Source organism: Lepidothrix coronata, unplaced genomic scaffold, assembly GCF_001604755.1.
Source record: "Lepidothrix coronata isolate B3197 unplaced genomic scaffold, Lepidothrix_coronata-1.0 Scaffold482, whole genome shotgun sequence".
In the NCBI taxonomy this organism is placed as follows: domain Eukaryota; kingdom Metazoa; phylum Chordata; class Aves; order Passeriformes; family Pipridae; genus Lepidothrix; species Lepidothrix coronata.
The window spans coordinates 1,638-15,245 of NW_016690662.1; the positions used below are offsets into that span (position 1 = coordinate 1,638).

The 13,608-nt window shown below is 40.4% G+C and overlaps 1 long non-coding RNA gene across 1 annotated transcript; it reads left to right on the top strand.

The window, feature by feature from the left end:
• The first annotated feature begins 790 nt into the window (after positions 1-790).
• On the top strand, positions 791-3,380 carry LOC108510108. Its single transcript, XR_001878744.1, has 2 exons — positions 791-923; positions 3,325-3,380. It is a non-coding gene; the product is annotated as an uncharacterized LOC108510108 (long non-coding RNA).
• The last annotated feature ends 10,228 nt before the right edge of the window (positions 3,381-13,608 follow it).

Sequence of the window (13,608 nt, forward strand, 5' to 3'; positions counted from 1 at the left end):
AGCATGCAGCCTGGCTGCTACTGGCCTTTCAGCAGGGAGAACTGAAGGATACCTGCTCCAAACCCTTAAAAGGGAAAGGCATGAGGAGAAGTGCAGTGTAGATGTCAAGTCTTGAGCTCTAACCTTTGCAGGGATCCTCTTCTTTTGGTTCACACTACTTTCTAGTATAAGCATGTCTCCTAAAGTGTCTCACTTGTGCAATTTCATTTTTTTCTGACACAAGTATCATGCAAACAAGCGTTAGGTTCTCTTAATGGTGCAGCAAGACAACTAGCAAGGGTGCTTCAGCTTATCGTCTTAACGAGGGAAGGAATTCCAGGCCTTTTGCCAAATACTAATGCCTCTGCTAATCTTAGGTAGTTCCTTGTTCTTGTACTGCTTTTCTGTGAAACCTCAGTATTCTTAATTCTTGTCATGTTTTGCCCTTGTTTTTTTCTCCTTATTTGAAGAGCAGTAGTGTTAAAAGAATGAGATTGCTCTTTCACTAGGGCAAATGTTATTCAGGCATTCAAAATGTCTTTGATCATTGGAAGCTAGTTAATTGTTTCTGTGGTTGCATTTTACCTTATTTGTTTGCAGTTTTATTATATATTCTGCTGCATGTTACTGAGCTGAAGTTTCCTTCTCTCATCTGTATATCAGAGTAGTTTATATATCAATCTGTAAATTATTCCAGGATCTCCAAGGCAAAAGCTGCATATAGATAGCTAACTGAATAATAGAATTGACTGGCTTTATTATTTGAATAGTTGTCTGGTATGGAAAATATCTTCAGGAATAATCACATATAATTTAAATTGCTCTGTTCTGTTTTCTGTGCCTTTTTTGTTCCTTTTGCTAGCTTCTGAAAATAGCTTCAGATGTTGAAGTGATTCTCAGAACTTCCGTTATTCAGGCAGTTCATACAGATTCTGACAAAATAGGTAAGTCAGTCTGCATGCTAAAAAGATGTTTAAAAATGTTGTAGTTTTGTAAATAAATACAGAATGTGAAAATAAGTAAAGGGATAGTGAGACAAATTGTCTGTTATTCTTTGCCCAAAAGCTTAATGTAAGCTGATGATTAATGTCACCACCTAGGACAGGTGGAGGCTTCAAAGGTACAAAGTTTCTTACACAAACACTTTGAAATATGGAGGCTGGTGGAAAAGAGGCGGTGACTACTTTTAATGCCCCTAATGAGAGGAAGAAGTTATGACTATTTAACTAGCTATAACTCTTAGGAGGGACAGCAATTGGGTAGCAGGTCAGCATGCAAGTACAGGGTAGTCAGTGTGTGTGTAAATGCAGTAGCCACAGTATCTGTGTGTGCGTGCTTGCTCTGCCAAGTGGGTGGAAGCTGCCTGAGGAGAATTAGCAAGTGCAGTGTGTACACTGTTCATAGAATAGCTTTTTGAGGATTTGAGTGTTTGAATGTTTTTGAGGATTGAGTTCTTTCCCAAAACCTTTTTCCAGCAATTTCAGGTTCAGATTGTGCTGTAGAAGACCTGTGACACAACGATGGCCTTGATGCAAAGTCTATCCAATTCTGAAATTTTGATTCCTAGTTTAGAAGTTCTTTTATTTTACAGTCGAACAGTAGAGAAAGCACACAACTGTGTGGTAGAGAACAGGGAAAATCTCCACCTGAGTACATTGTTTCCTTTCACTTCTGTTTAGTTTTGTCTGTAAAGTTTTGTAACAGTTGTGAGATCTAGGTTTGGTAGAGCATTTAACATTAAAATGGCCATCACGATGAAGCCCGAAGATATGACTAGACCAGTGTCAAGTCTTCCACAGAAGAAAAAAAGCTGAAGACTTGTCTTAGTGAGAACAAAAAAAACCAAGGGGGAACATCTTCCCTAGTGCAATTAAATTATTGTGCTGTCACAGAATCAGTTCACAGGGCACTGTTATTGTCTAAAAAGAATTTGAGGCACAGTGGTGTACAGTCGTGTTGAGATTCATTAGTAAATCTTGGAGAAAAAAATAGGCTGAGATTTTCTTACTAAAGGGAAGGCAATTTCAATTAGGAGCTTGTTAGTTATATTAGACAATTTTTCTGGTTTTTTTTAATGTTTAGTTACGTTACTCGATAGTATACAAATGTCTCAGTCTTTTCATTTTGATTTAATTTCTGATTAAGCTGAGACAAGTAGAGCTTACTTTTTTAGTGTTATATCAGACATGCAATATGTGCTGATTTTGATTTGGTGTGTTGGCAATGTATGTTCAAAATTTAGCTTTGAAAAGGAAGGTTAAAAATTCTCCTTTCAATTTTTATTTGTTTGTACTTTTGCTTTTCAATACTTTATATCCAGTTCTGTGGTTTTTTAGTATTTGTTCTAGGCATGTAGATCAACATGTTTTCTCATACCTGTACTCCCATTGATTTTATCTAAGAGAAATGCAATGGGAATTTTACTTAAAGCTCTTAGAAACTTATTAAGTGCATCAGTATCAGTACTTAGATGCAAAAAGAGCATACCCTCAAGAAAATCAGGTTTTTTTCTCGTAAGGTGAGGGATATCAGTGCACTTTGGACAGCATGTTACTCATTGAACACACAAACACACAGTTTTGCAGGTTTACTGCATCTCTTGCAGCCGCCTGGCATAGTCAAAGTACAGTGTTATGATTTCAGGTGTTTGTGATTTAGTTTTTGCTGCTGGAGCAAATCTGACATGACACAGCACCTTCACTTCATGAAAAAAAGACAAGCTGATTCTGACAAGTTAGACAGCAAGAACTAAGGTGTCAGGAAGGGGTTAAAATGGTGTATATTTAGGCAAACCCTAACACAGTGCGCTTCTGTGACAGTACAGTCAGTTCTGTGACAATACAGTGGCAATAACTTTCCTTTCCTCTTGGCCTTTAAAACAGGTATGACAGGATAAATAGTACAGATCAGATTCCAGGACTTGGGGGAGCAGGCTAAGTCAAATTCAGTATTAATTTTTGAAACTATTGAAGTAAACATGGCTCAGGCTTGATAAAATTGCCATTCACTTTCCTGCTAAGAGTTACTGCAAGGCTTTGACATTTTTTTATGACTTCTTAGTGCTATTAAAGTTTTCAATGCTCTTAAAAGGAAAAATGGGAAGGCATTATTGTGACCAAGTGAAGGTAAAAATCTTAGCATAACTTTCTCTTAGGTAGAAGTCATGATGATGCTGGTACACTTACCAGAAGTTCAAATCCTCATTCAGATCCTCACCATAAACCCAAAGTTGAGATCCTCGTGATCCTTATGAGATCCTAATTTTTTGCTTGTTAGTGTAAAAACAACTTCAGAATAGTATTTTCCGTAAGATTATAGTCTTACTGTTTTTTTTTTCTATTACAGTGCTCATACCCAGGAAAGATCTTCTACAAGACAACACTCCTTACTTAGATAAACCATCAAAAAAGCAAGAATCCTGAGGAAAATATGTCCCTCTCCCCAGAAAGTTAATATCCTGTAATGACATCTCTGAAAACCAACCAACAGTGTATCCTTGTTTTAAAGCTAAATTTTGGAAACAGTTAAGTTTCCTGTTACCAGGAAAACAGAGACTGAAGTCAACTCATCGTTTTTATTGAGTGCTGTGATATCATCATTCACTTTTTCTGTGGATATACTAATATTTCTACAGGACTTAAAAGTACACTGCTGAATTGTGTTACTTCAGCCAGGAAGGTTTCTGATTATGACAGTTGTCAGACGGAGATTGTTTCCCAGCAATCCAGAGTTTGTCAAAGCTAAATAAAAATTAAATGCTGTTCTTAATCCTTATAGTATTTATTTGTAAGTTTCTTGTTAATCATAGGCTGCTATGAAGTAATGAAAAGACATCTTGTGGCACTTGCCGTAAAATTTATGCTTTGCACCAAAAGCATGATTTCTGAAGTGGTCATTAATTGTACACTGAATAAATTATTTTTATTTTACAGATGGGAGAGCATGTGTAGTGTTTTTCTTCTCCCATGCACCTTGGCATGAGCAGGAATGTTAGGGTTTGAGTTCTCAGGTGACAGCACAACAAGAGAAGCGAGCCACAACCTGGATGTTGGCTTAGATCATATGGTTTATGTATTTATGGTTTGTATTTTAACTTGTGATTAATGAGTGACTTACTGAGGCATTTTCTAAAAAAGGAGCCTTGCTGGTTACTTGTAAGTGAGCTAACTTGCCTAGAGTGAATGTATGAGGAGTTTAATTAGTAAGCCCTAATCACTTCCATTTTTTTCCTAGAGACTTACTTGCTTCTTTTGGAATTCATCACAATGAGCTGTTTACTTCCATTTTAATCGGCACCAGGTAAAACTGCATAGAATCTTGTCTGTGTGAAGCCAGTAACAGGCACCATACTAGGATCTAAATACCCCACACAGGAGTGAGGTAGTCCAGTAATACCTCCCAACTCTCTTCCGAGTCCCAGTGATCCTGTTTATTTTTAATAAGCCTCAAAGATGTCAAAATCGTATATCTGTGTGGGCTCTGACATGGCTTCACTGACTGAGTAAACCAGGAAACTGGTGCCTTCATCCAGTCCCTTTTCCTCACACAGCATGCCAGTGTGGTAAGTACTCCTTTTCTTCGAAACTGTTGCCTCTGGCTGCCGTGGGCAGGGCAGCCAGCAGCGAACACAGCCGCCAGTAACCCTCTTGCAATTGCACTGATGCTCCCTGCGCTGTAGCTAGGAGGCAGTAGGCAAATGATGGGGGATAGAGTGAAATGACTGCAGTTCCTGCTACTTCTTGTGTTCTAGTGGCTCCACTACAGTGTCTCAGTCTGTAGGGCGTGTCCTGTTCAAGGCCCCTGGTGTTTTTTACTTCCCTAAGGACAAGGTATTTTCAGTGTCAGGTCTCCCATCCCTCTGCAGCCTGACTGCCTTGACTCTTTTTGTCCCCACAGGGAGCATAAGAGAGGAGCATGCAAGAGAGAGAAAACAGAAGGTAGTTGCAACTGTAAAGAGAAAACAGAGCATTGCCTCAAGCAAGAGTGACTAACTTTTAAGCAGAAATAATTAAACAGGAGTCTGGCAAGACTGGCAAATTATATAACCATTGAGGTGTATGGCATGTTGGAATTGGGAGGAATTCACCTCCTGTAAGACCCGCTGCTTTAGGCTGTGGCCATAGCCTCAGTGATTTTCTCCTTCAGATAGGTTTCATAGAACTGAGGCCTGGTAAGTCTTCACTCTTCCAGTACTGATGAAAAACAATGTTGCCCATTGCCATTAAAAATACCCACTAAAAGACTTCAGTGATGTTACGGTAGGTGGTGGTCTTTTATATGCTGTTTGAGGAAACCACAAGTGGAGAAACTTTTCATGTGTGGTACTGTGCTGTCGTGTGTTTCAGGGTTTTATTTTTACTCAGAACACATTAGTAGAAGTGTAGCACGGTGCGGCAAAAATCCCTCACTCAGCACCCTTTGCTGTGATTGAATCCACGGGAGACAGACTTTGTCCAGGCAGATCTCTGCTGCAACTTTATTAATCCATTTATATACACAATAAAAGTCTGAGCCATCAAGCCAGGCCAGGTGTTACTTATCTGCAGACATACCACACAGACACTCCCGTGGCCACCTTCAGCCACAGAGAACAATCATGCTTCAAGCAGCTTTCCAGCTTGACCTGGTGATTCTTTTTACACACACACTAATCTTAGCTCTTGCTAGCTCAGGACCACAATATTTTTGCTTTAATATTTTCTTCTTCTATCATCCAGGTGGCTGGTATTGTCTTGTTTAGCTGCTCCTACAGTGCAGAAGTGTCAACTTACAGGATCAGGCTTGGGATTCAACAGGCTCTCGTGTGCTTCATCTGGCCCACATCTTGAATACTCACCGTAAAAACACAGAATAAGTCACCTTATATTTCACAACTGGTGAAAATATAGTACACGGTAACAAAAATAGTTGGTAGAATTTAATGGCCTTCAGAACAATTCTTACGCTCTGTGCGGTGTGTTTGGGGTCTGTACGTTAACATTCCGTGTTCCTACTGTCTTTGTGCATTCCTGGGTAGCAAAGACAAACTGAATGTTGCAGTTTTGAGATGAAGAAAACCAATGTGATAAGAAAAAGGCTACTGATGTAAGAGGCTGATAGGCCTATTCATTGCTCTTATTCGATATGGTCTTAAATAGGAACCCAAGGGATATCTAGACCAGGATAGATAGGAATCCAAACATGTAACTGAGCCTAAAAGTATTTCAGAGTTGGCTGCTGTCTGGGCCCAGCAGGTGTTTGCTTTCTACAAATTTAACTTCGCAGCCTTGAAAGACTCACAGGCCTGCTTAATGAGCAGCTGCTAATTAAAGGCTTCTTTGTGCTAGTTAGTTGGTGGTAGTGACTATTCCTCTTCCCCTTTTTTCATGCTTACCTGTTGGTTCACATTCCAGAACCCAGCCATCTTCCCAGTTTCCATTTCCATTTTCATTTCACTCTGGGTGTGAATCTGTTCTTGATACCACTGGCTTTGTGCTTATTTTCTTTCATTAATATCAGTAATAAATAAGACAGGAGCTATTGTTGCAATCCCTCTGGAAAGTTTGAAGTTTTAACGGGGAAAACATTTTAACTAAATGGCTTGGGAGGGAAAAGGCTGATTCTTTACAACAGAGAGTGTAATTTAATAGGCTTACAATCACATAATTCAGTCTTATTAAACTTTTTCGGGTTTACTGGAACTGCAGAATTTTTAAAGGAAATATATGTGCCTTTCCTTCTATAGTATGCATTATTAGTCTTGAAAGATAAGCCTTGCAGGTAATTGTTCTTTGAACTGTACAAGGTTTCTTCAGTTGTTTTGGTTTTTTTCTGCAAACGGTAGATCAGGGTAGGGACCAAGCATGATATTAGTACATTTGCTGTAGACTGATACTCATAAAACACAGGTCATAGATTTAATCTATGAATTGATTTTATTTGCACGGGTAGGATTTGAGTTGAACTTTTTATAGTCTTCAGGTGAAACATGGTGGCTTTTCTGACTTAACAAGGCCAAATTATTCCCCTTCTCTGTTCCTGTGCAACTTGGTAAAGGAGACATTTAGTTGCTATTTTTAAAGGGAGTGCCTTTGAACCACAGAGTGACTCCACAAAAAGTTGATCTGGAAGTAGCATTAAAAATTTAATTTGTAATTCTTGGCTTGTACATTCCCTAAGGATCCAAGTTCTCAAGCAGTTTTTCAGGTAATATGAGATCAGCAAACCTGTGACAACTTCAGTAACTAAATTAGCATTAGCCTTTTTTCTTTTTCTTAGAAGTCCTGCTGGCTGAAGGAGCTGAAGTAGTCTGAATGCTGCATAACATTATGAGTCCTGTTTGTATCACAATGGACCTGTAAATACAGCTTTAAAGAACTGGCAGTTCTTTAAACTTCCTTTACAGAAGGGGAAAAAAATATTGACAGTTGAAAACTAAAAATAAAGGCTGACCAACTTACAGGAAGAGCTGAGTCCTTGTACTTCCCAGCCTTAAATAACTCTTTCCAAACTACTTGCAAAATTTAATGCTAAACTCTGAAGTTTGGTGGTCTATCAAATCTTTGATCTTTAGCTTTAAGGGAAAGGAGGTGAGGGTCAGCCTCTTCTGCCACACCTGCATTGTGAGGACTAAAACTGAGACAGAGGAGATTCATATTAGATATTAGAAAAAAAAATCACTGTTAGGGTGGCATTGGAGTAGGTTTCCCAGTGAGGTGATGGACTCACCATCTCTGGAGGTGCTTAAGCGACGTCTGGATCTGGCACTGGGTGATATGTTTTACTGGCTAAGGGGTTACAGTGGTAGTTCTGGGTTGATGGTTGGACTGGATGATCTTAGAGGTCTCTTCCAACTTCGATGACTCTATGATTCTGCAGTTACAAAGGTTTGATGTTTTGATAACTCTAGTAGAAATCTAATCATCTTTGAGGGTAAAATGTATGTAGCTTTTATGGGGTAATTTAGTGTTTTAGATATCCAAACATCTGATTCTGTTGAGAGACTTCACCAGTGAAGCTTTTGTGATAGATTTATTGCCCATTTTAGAATTCTGCTTTTCTGTGTCTTTTGTTTTTCCTGCCAGCAAGAGTAAATCTGAGGAGAGAGCAAGAGAGGAAGGTCACACCTTTATACTTTGAAAAACAGCAATAGGTATAAATAATTTGCTCTTTTTATAAGCAAATATTTCCCTTTAGTTGGAACTTCAGTAATCTGGTTTGCATCAGGCAGAGGAGGAGGAGTGAAAGCATCTACTTTTCAAATCATGCTTTCATTTTTCTTGCAGTATGTGCTTCAGCTTTCCATCTCATCCAAAAGGCTATAGATGGAATCCAGGACTGGTCGGGATTAAATAAGCAGCTGGTGGAACTTCAGCCTCTAGAAGCAGGGTGAGAGGGTGGCACGCTTTGAGTTGGGCCACGAAAGTGGGAACAGTTCCGCTGTTACACCTGCTGCTGCAGCAGTAGCAGCCCTGTTCTCTGAGGTCGGTGGGTGAAGGGTTGACTCAGCTGCCCTCAACCACCCCTTCCAGCTGAAAGACATCTCCATAGCTGGCGTGGGGCTTCTGTCACTCCTCTCACCGTGCACTGGAACTGTGGAAATGAAAACAAGCAGGCAGCGACCCACACAGCACTCTGCACTTTTTCCGGTCAGTTTGTAAAGCAAAAAGCCCAAAAAAGGCTCATTGCCATGTTTTTCCTTCCCTTCCTGAGTGTGTGTTTATTATGTCTGCAGATGAGGCAGCGCTGATGTTGCTGTGCGGATCCTTTTTCCAGTCTATTCATGCATTTTCTGTTTGGGAGGATTGCTGTCCTTTGCTTCAGGTTTTCTCCTGATGCCGAGAGGTACAGTCTGAAGGCAGTTTCTTGGAAGAGTTTTGGAGACTCAGCACAAACTGCCCATAAAAAACCAAGCGCTTTTAAGGGGAAGGGACAAGGCAAGATATGTGCATTTTTCACGTCTTGCTGTGTCATAATTCATAGAACGTGGCTTCCAGGCTTGTAATGCTTTTGAATGTGATTCCAAAGGCTACATAATATGTAGTAAATTCTTGTAGCAGTTTGGCCTGTTATGCTATAGTGTTATATACTGTATCAGCATGGAAGAGATCGCTATAACACCACAGTACTGAGAAAGGGCAAAGAAGGAATCCCTACCTAACTAGAAATAGTCCCTAAAGGAACCTCCCTTTAATGTTAAGAATATCACAGATTTCAACTTTTTTTTTTTTCACTGTTATTTATTTATGCATGTGGTTTCCTCAGCAATTTTCATCTGAAAATGCTTTGTGGAAATACAAGCAGACAAGTGGTCTCACTGGGCCCTGCAGTGTTGCCCAATAGTAGCTGAGGTGAGTCTGGCTCCTGTCAAACCAATAAATGAAATCCAAAATGAATGAGCATGTGAATGAGGGTGAGAGCGTTAAAATGCATAGAAGGAAGAGTAAATGGAATAAAGGGATATTAAGTACCACTTTTGCACTACTGAAACAAAATTTTCCATTTTCCTCTATAGATAAATGTCAGATTGTCATTGTTTAATTATAGTCTGTAGTGCAGACTGGAGGTGAAAGGAAGACTGATTGTATTTGGACTGAAGAGGAACAGAGGATTGAACAGAGAAATACTAAAGGCAAAGAGTTTATTTAATTTGTGCTTGATCTGGCTTCATTGCAGTCATAATTAAGTCTGCAGTCTGTTCAGAAAATAACTTGCCTGAACAGAAAGGTTTAGGGTCAATTATCTGTTTTGCAGACATTTTTCTGTCTCTGCTTTATTTCTGTTGCATTCAGTGGGACTTAGGTAAATAAATTCTCGTCTGTGATGACTTCTGGAGATTTCTGGCTGTATTTTTATTCCTTATGGAGAATGAAGGAAGAGAATTTCTCCTGTAAGAGGACTGTAAAACTCTTAAATTTTATAATGAGGAAGAGCACATAAAAACTTCAAATGTACCCATATTGCTTTCTGGTGACATTGTAGATGTCCACACATTAGGTACTAAGCTCTCAGCTTCTCACAATTTCATCAAAATATGGAATCAAATACATTATAAACATGGTAGGTATGAGAAAAAGAAAGGTGGCAAGTTCATGGCGAGGCTTCGCGAACGAAGATTTGGGAAGGCTCTATCCACGTTTGCTACAGGCACGTTGGTGGCTTATGAGGCCAGTACGTGACAGACATATCCGATTGCAAAAGGCACAGCAGAAAGACTCCTTAGATGGTGTATTCTGCAAGACACGGTTCTTTCTGCGTTGCCTTTTCTCCTCGAGAGTGATCCTGTGTGCGTTCTCAAAGTAGACAGCTGCATTATAGATGGTGTGTCTCCAGGCCTCCCGATTGGAGGCCAGAGTAGACCAGTTATGGTGATCAATATGGCCAAGGCTGAGATGTTGTTTCAGGGAGTCCCTTTTCTTCGGGGCTCCCCTCTTGCGGCAGCCGGTGGCAAGTTCACCATAGAGCAAGATCTTAGGGAGGGGGTGGTTGGTCCTTCATCCTGGAGACATGCCCTGCCCATTGCAACTGTGTTCTCAGTAACATGGCCTCAATGCTTGTGACTGCTGCTTGTTCTAGAACAGATGGATTGGTCACATCATCTGAGCAGTGGATGTTTAAGATTGAACGGAGGCAGCGTTGATGGAAGCACTCTAGGAGTCGCAGGTGGTGGCGGTAGATGACCCATGATTCAGATCCATACAAGAGAGTAGACAGCACTATGGCTCTGTAAACACTGATCTTTGTACTTTTCTTCAAGTGTTTATTACGCCATACTCTTTTGTGGAGTTTTCAAAAGGCACTATATGCCTTAGCTAACCTGTTGTCTATCTCTCTGTCAATCTTACCATCTGAGGAGATGAGGCTGCCTAGGGAATTAAACTGTTGGACTGATTTGAGCTCTGACTGGCCATGGTGATGTGGGGATAATGGGGGACTTCCTGAGGTGCAGGTTGATGGAGGACCTCTGTCTTCTTTAAGCTGACTTCCAATCCAAAGAGCTCAGCAGCATCTGCAAAGCAGGATGTTAAACGCTGCAGGGCTGCTTCTGTGTGGGCCACAAGGGCGGCGTCATCAGCATAGAGCAGCTCCCGGACAAGATGGTTTAAGGTCTTGGTGTGGGCCTTCAGACACCTTAGATTGAATAGGCTTCCATCAGTACGGTATCGAATGTAGATACCGTCCTGATCATCGAGGTCTGCTGAGGCCCTTTGGAGCATCATGCTAAAGAAGACGGTGAATAGGGTAGGAGCGAGAACGCAGCCTTGTTTCACACCATTCTTAATTAAAAAGGGCTCAGAAAGTGTGTTGCCGTATCTGACTTGGCCGTGCTGATCCTCATGGAGTGAGATGATCATTTTAAGGAACTTGGGGGGACAACCTAAACGTTCCAAAATCTGCTATAGACCTTTTCTGCTCACAGTATCAAAAGCCTTGGTGAGGTCGACAAAGGTTACATAGAGACCTTTGTTCTGTTCCCTACACTTCTCTTGCAGTTGTCTGAGAACAAATACCATGTCTGTGGTGCTCCTGTTGGCTCTGAAACCACACTGACTTTTAGGTAGGATTCCTTCTGCTATAGTGGGTATTAGTCTATTCAAGAGTATTCTTGCCAGGATTTTGCCAGCAATGGAGAGCAGAGTAATACCACGATAGTTTGAGCAATCTGATCTGATACCTTTCTTCTTATACAAAGTGATGATGACTGCATGGTGGCAAGTTAGTGTCAGACTAACAATACAAACTCCAAAAAAAAAGAAGAAAAAAAGGGCTCCAGAAATTGTGAGGTTCATTTTACAACTCGGCACACAGTTGTAAAGGTGCATTACCTGCCTTTGTCAGGTGGGAAGCATCAGTTATGATGCACCAACTACATCAAATGATGAATCATACTTAAAGCATGTTGTTTGATGTATTTCCCATTCCCCTAACACAGATTTGTTTGAAATTCTGTTTTAAGATGCATGTTGGGATGTCTTACACTATGTTTTAAACCACATTTCAATGAATATTTGAAACTATAAACACTTAAAATGGAGAAAAACCATGCAAATGCTGACACATGTTTTTTCCCCGTGGCAGGGCAGAAGACCTCAAATATACAAGCGAAAAAGAGTGCAAAAAAGCCTCCCAAACCAGGGAACAAAGTACACAACACTGTTTCTGAGATCAAGATATCCAGTAAAGCTTGCTGCAGATTTTATCACCTTGTTCTTGTACAGTTCCATTTATTTAAAACTTAATTTTCTAAGAGATGAAGTAGTTACCTAAGTAATTTGTTAAATACACAGTAACTCAAACCACAGAAGTTAAGTCAGATGATCTCTCAGGGATTTCTCTTAAGTACCATTTCCTCTGCTGCATGTCAAAGAAAGAAAATAAACAGGGAAAGCTAAAATTTTAAAGAAACAAAAAAAGCAGAAAAGCATTTGAACTGAACTGCCTGTAACATGTGGAATGGTTTTGGAACTAAAATCCCATTTAATCCTATAAAACCCACCTCTGTGGAAGTAATGGGTCTTGGTAAGTTGTAGCAAGAAGAAAAAAAATATGAAGAATCTTGCTTTTTATTTTACTTAGAGGACTGTTTCATAAGTGGAAATTGCTGAGGTCAGGCTGGAACAGTCTGACAGCCTACAACTGGGGCTAAGAGGAAGTGGGGAAAATGTTGGCTGAATATCAAGAAAAGCATGAAGTGCCATTCTGATGTCAATTAGGCTGTGATCAATGACTTGCCATAGCAAAGTATTTTCTCCTGGAAAATGGACACCCTTTTGGTTAGGATGTTTGAAGTCTCAAGTCCCACGGTACCAAAGCACGCTCAGTAGAAACATTAGAATGAGTAGGAATAAGGATTCAGCTGGGAAAATAATGAGTTGTACCAGTTATATATATGTTAAAGTAATGTAGCAGCAATGTGCTCAAAGACACTGAAGGCAGCAGAAGCTGAAAGGGAAGGAGATTCTTACATCTTCACCACAGCTTACAAGAAATTTAGGAGACAAGGAGAGAGAGAGTCCAAAAATGATGCTGTGCTGCACTTGGCTCTGTGGGAGTGTATCTGTCTGTAAAACCCCTCTGCAGTTCATGGTCTCTACGGTAGAAAGTCGTCCTGCCAAGTGACATAAAATGAAAATTGTGTGAGGTGCTAGTCTTCTTTTTTTTTTGTCTTAATAGTTTATGTATGAACATTGCACGTTTGACTTCTGCCTGTGGGGGGCCAGGGGGTTGACATTGGCAAGATGTCAGGTACCCATGGAAACCACTCTATTTATCCCATTCTCATCTGGGCAGGGGAGAGAAAATTTAACTAAAGGCTTGTGTGCTGAAATGAGGGCAGGGAGGGATCACTCACCTGTTACCAGGACAGGCAAAACAGGCTCGATTTGGGGAAACAAGTTGAATTTATTACAAATAAAATCTAGAGTAGGATAATGAAAAAATAAAAATCTTGAAACACCTTCCCCCCACCCTTCTCTTCCTTCTCGACTTAACTTTACCCTTGATTTTCTCTCCCTCCTCCCTCTGAGTGGTGCAGGGTAGCAGGGAATGGGTTCTGTTCATCACACATGGTTTCTGCCCCTCCTTCTTCCTTGCACCAGGGTGGGGTCCTTCCCATGGGAGACAATCCTCCACTCACTTCTCCAACATGAG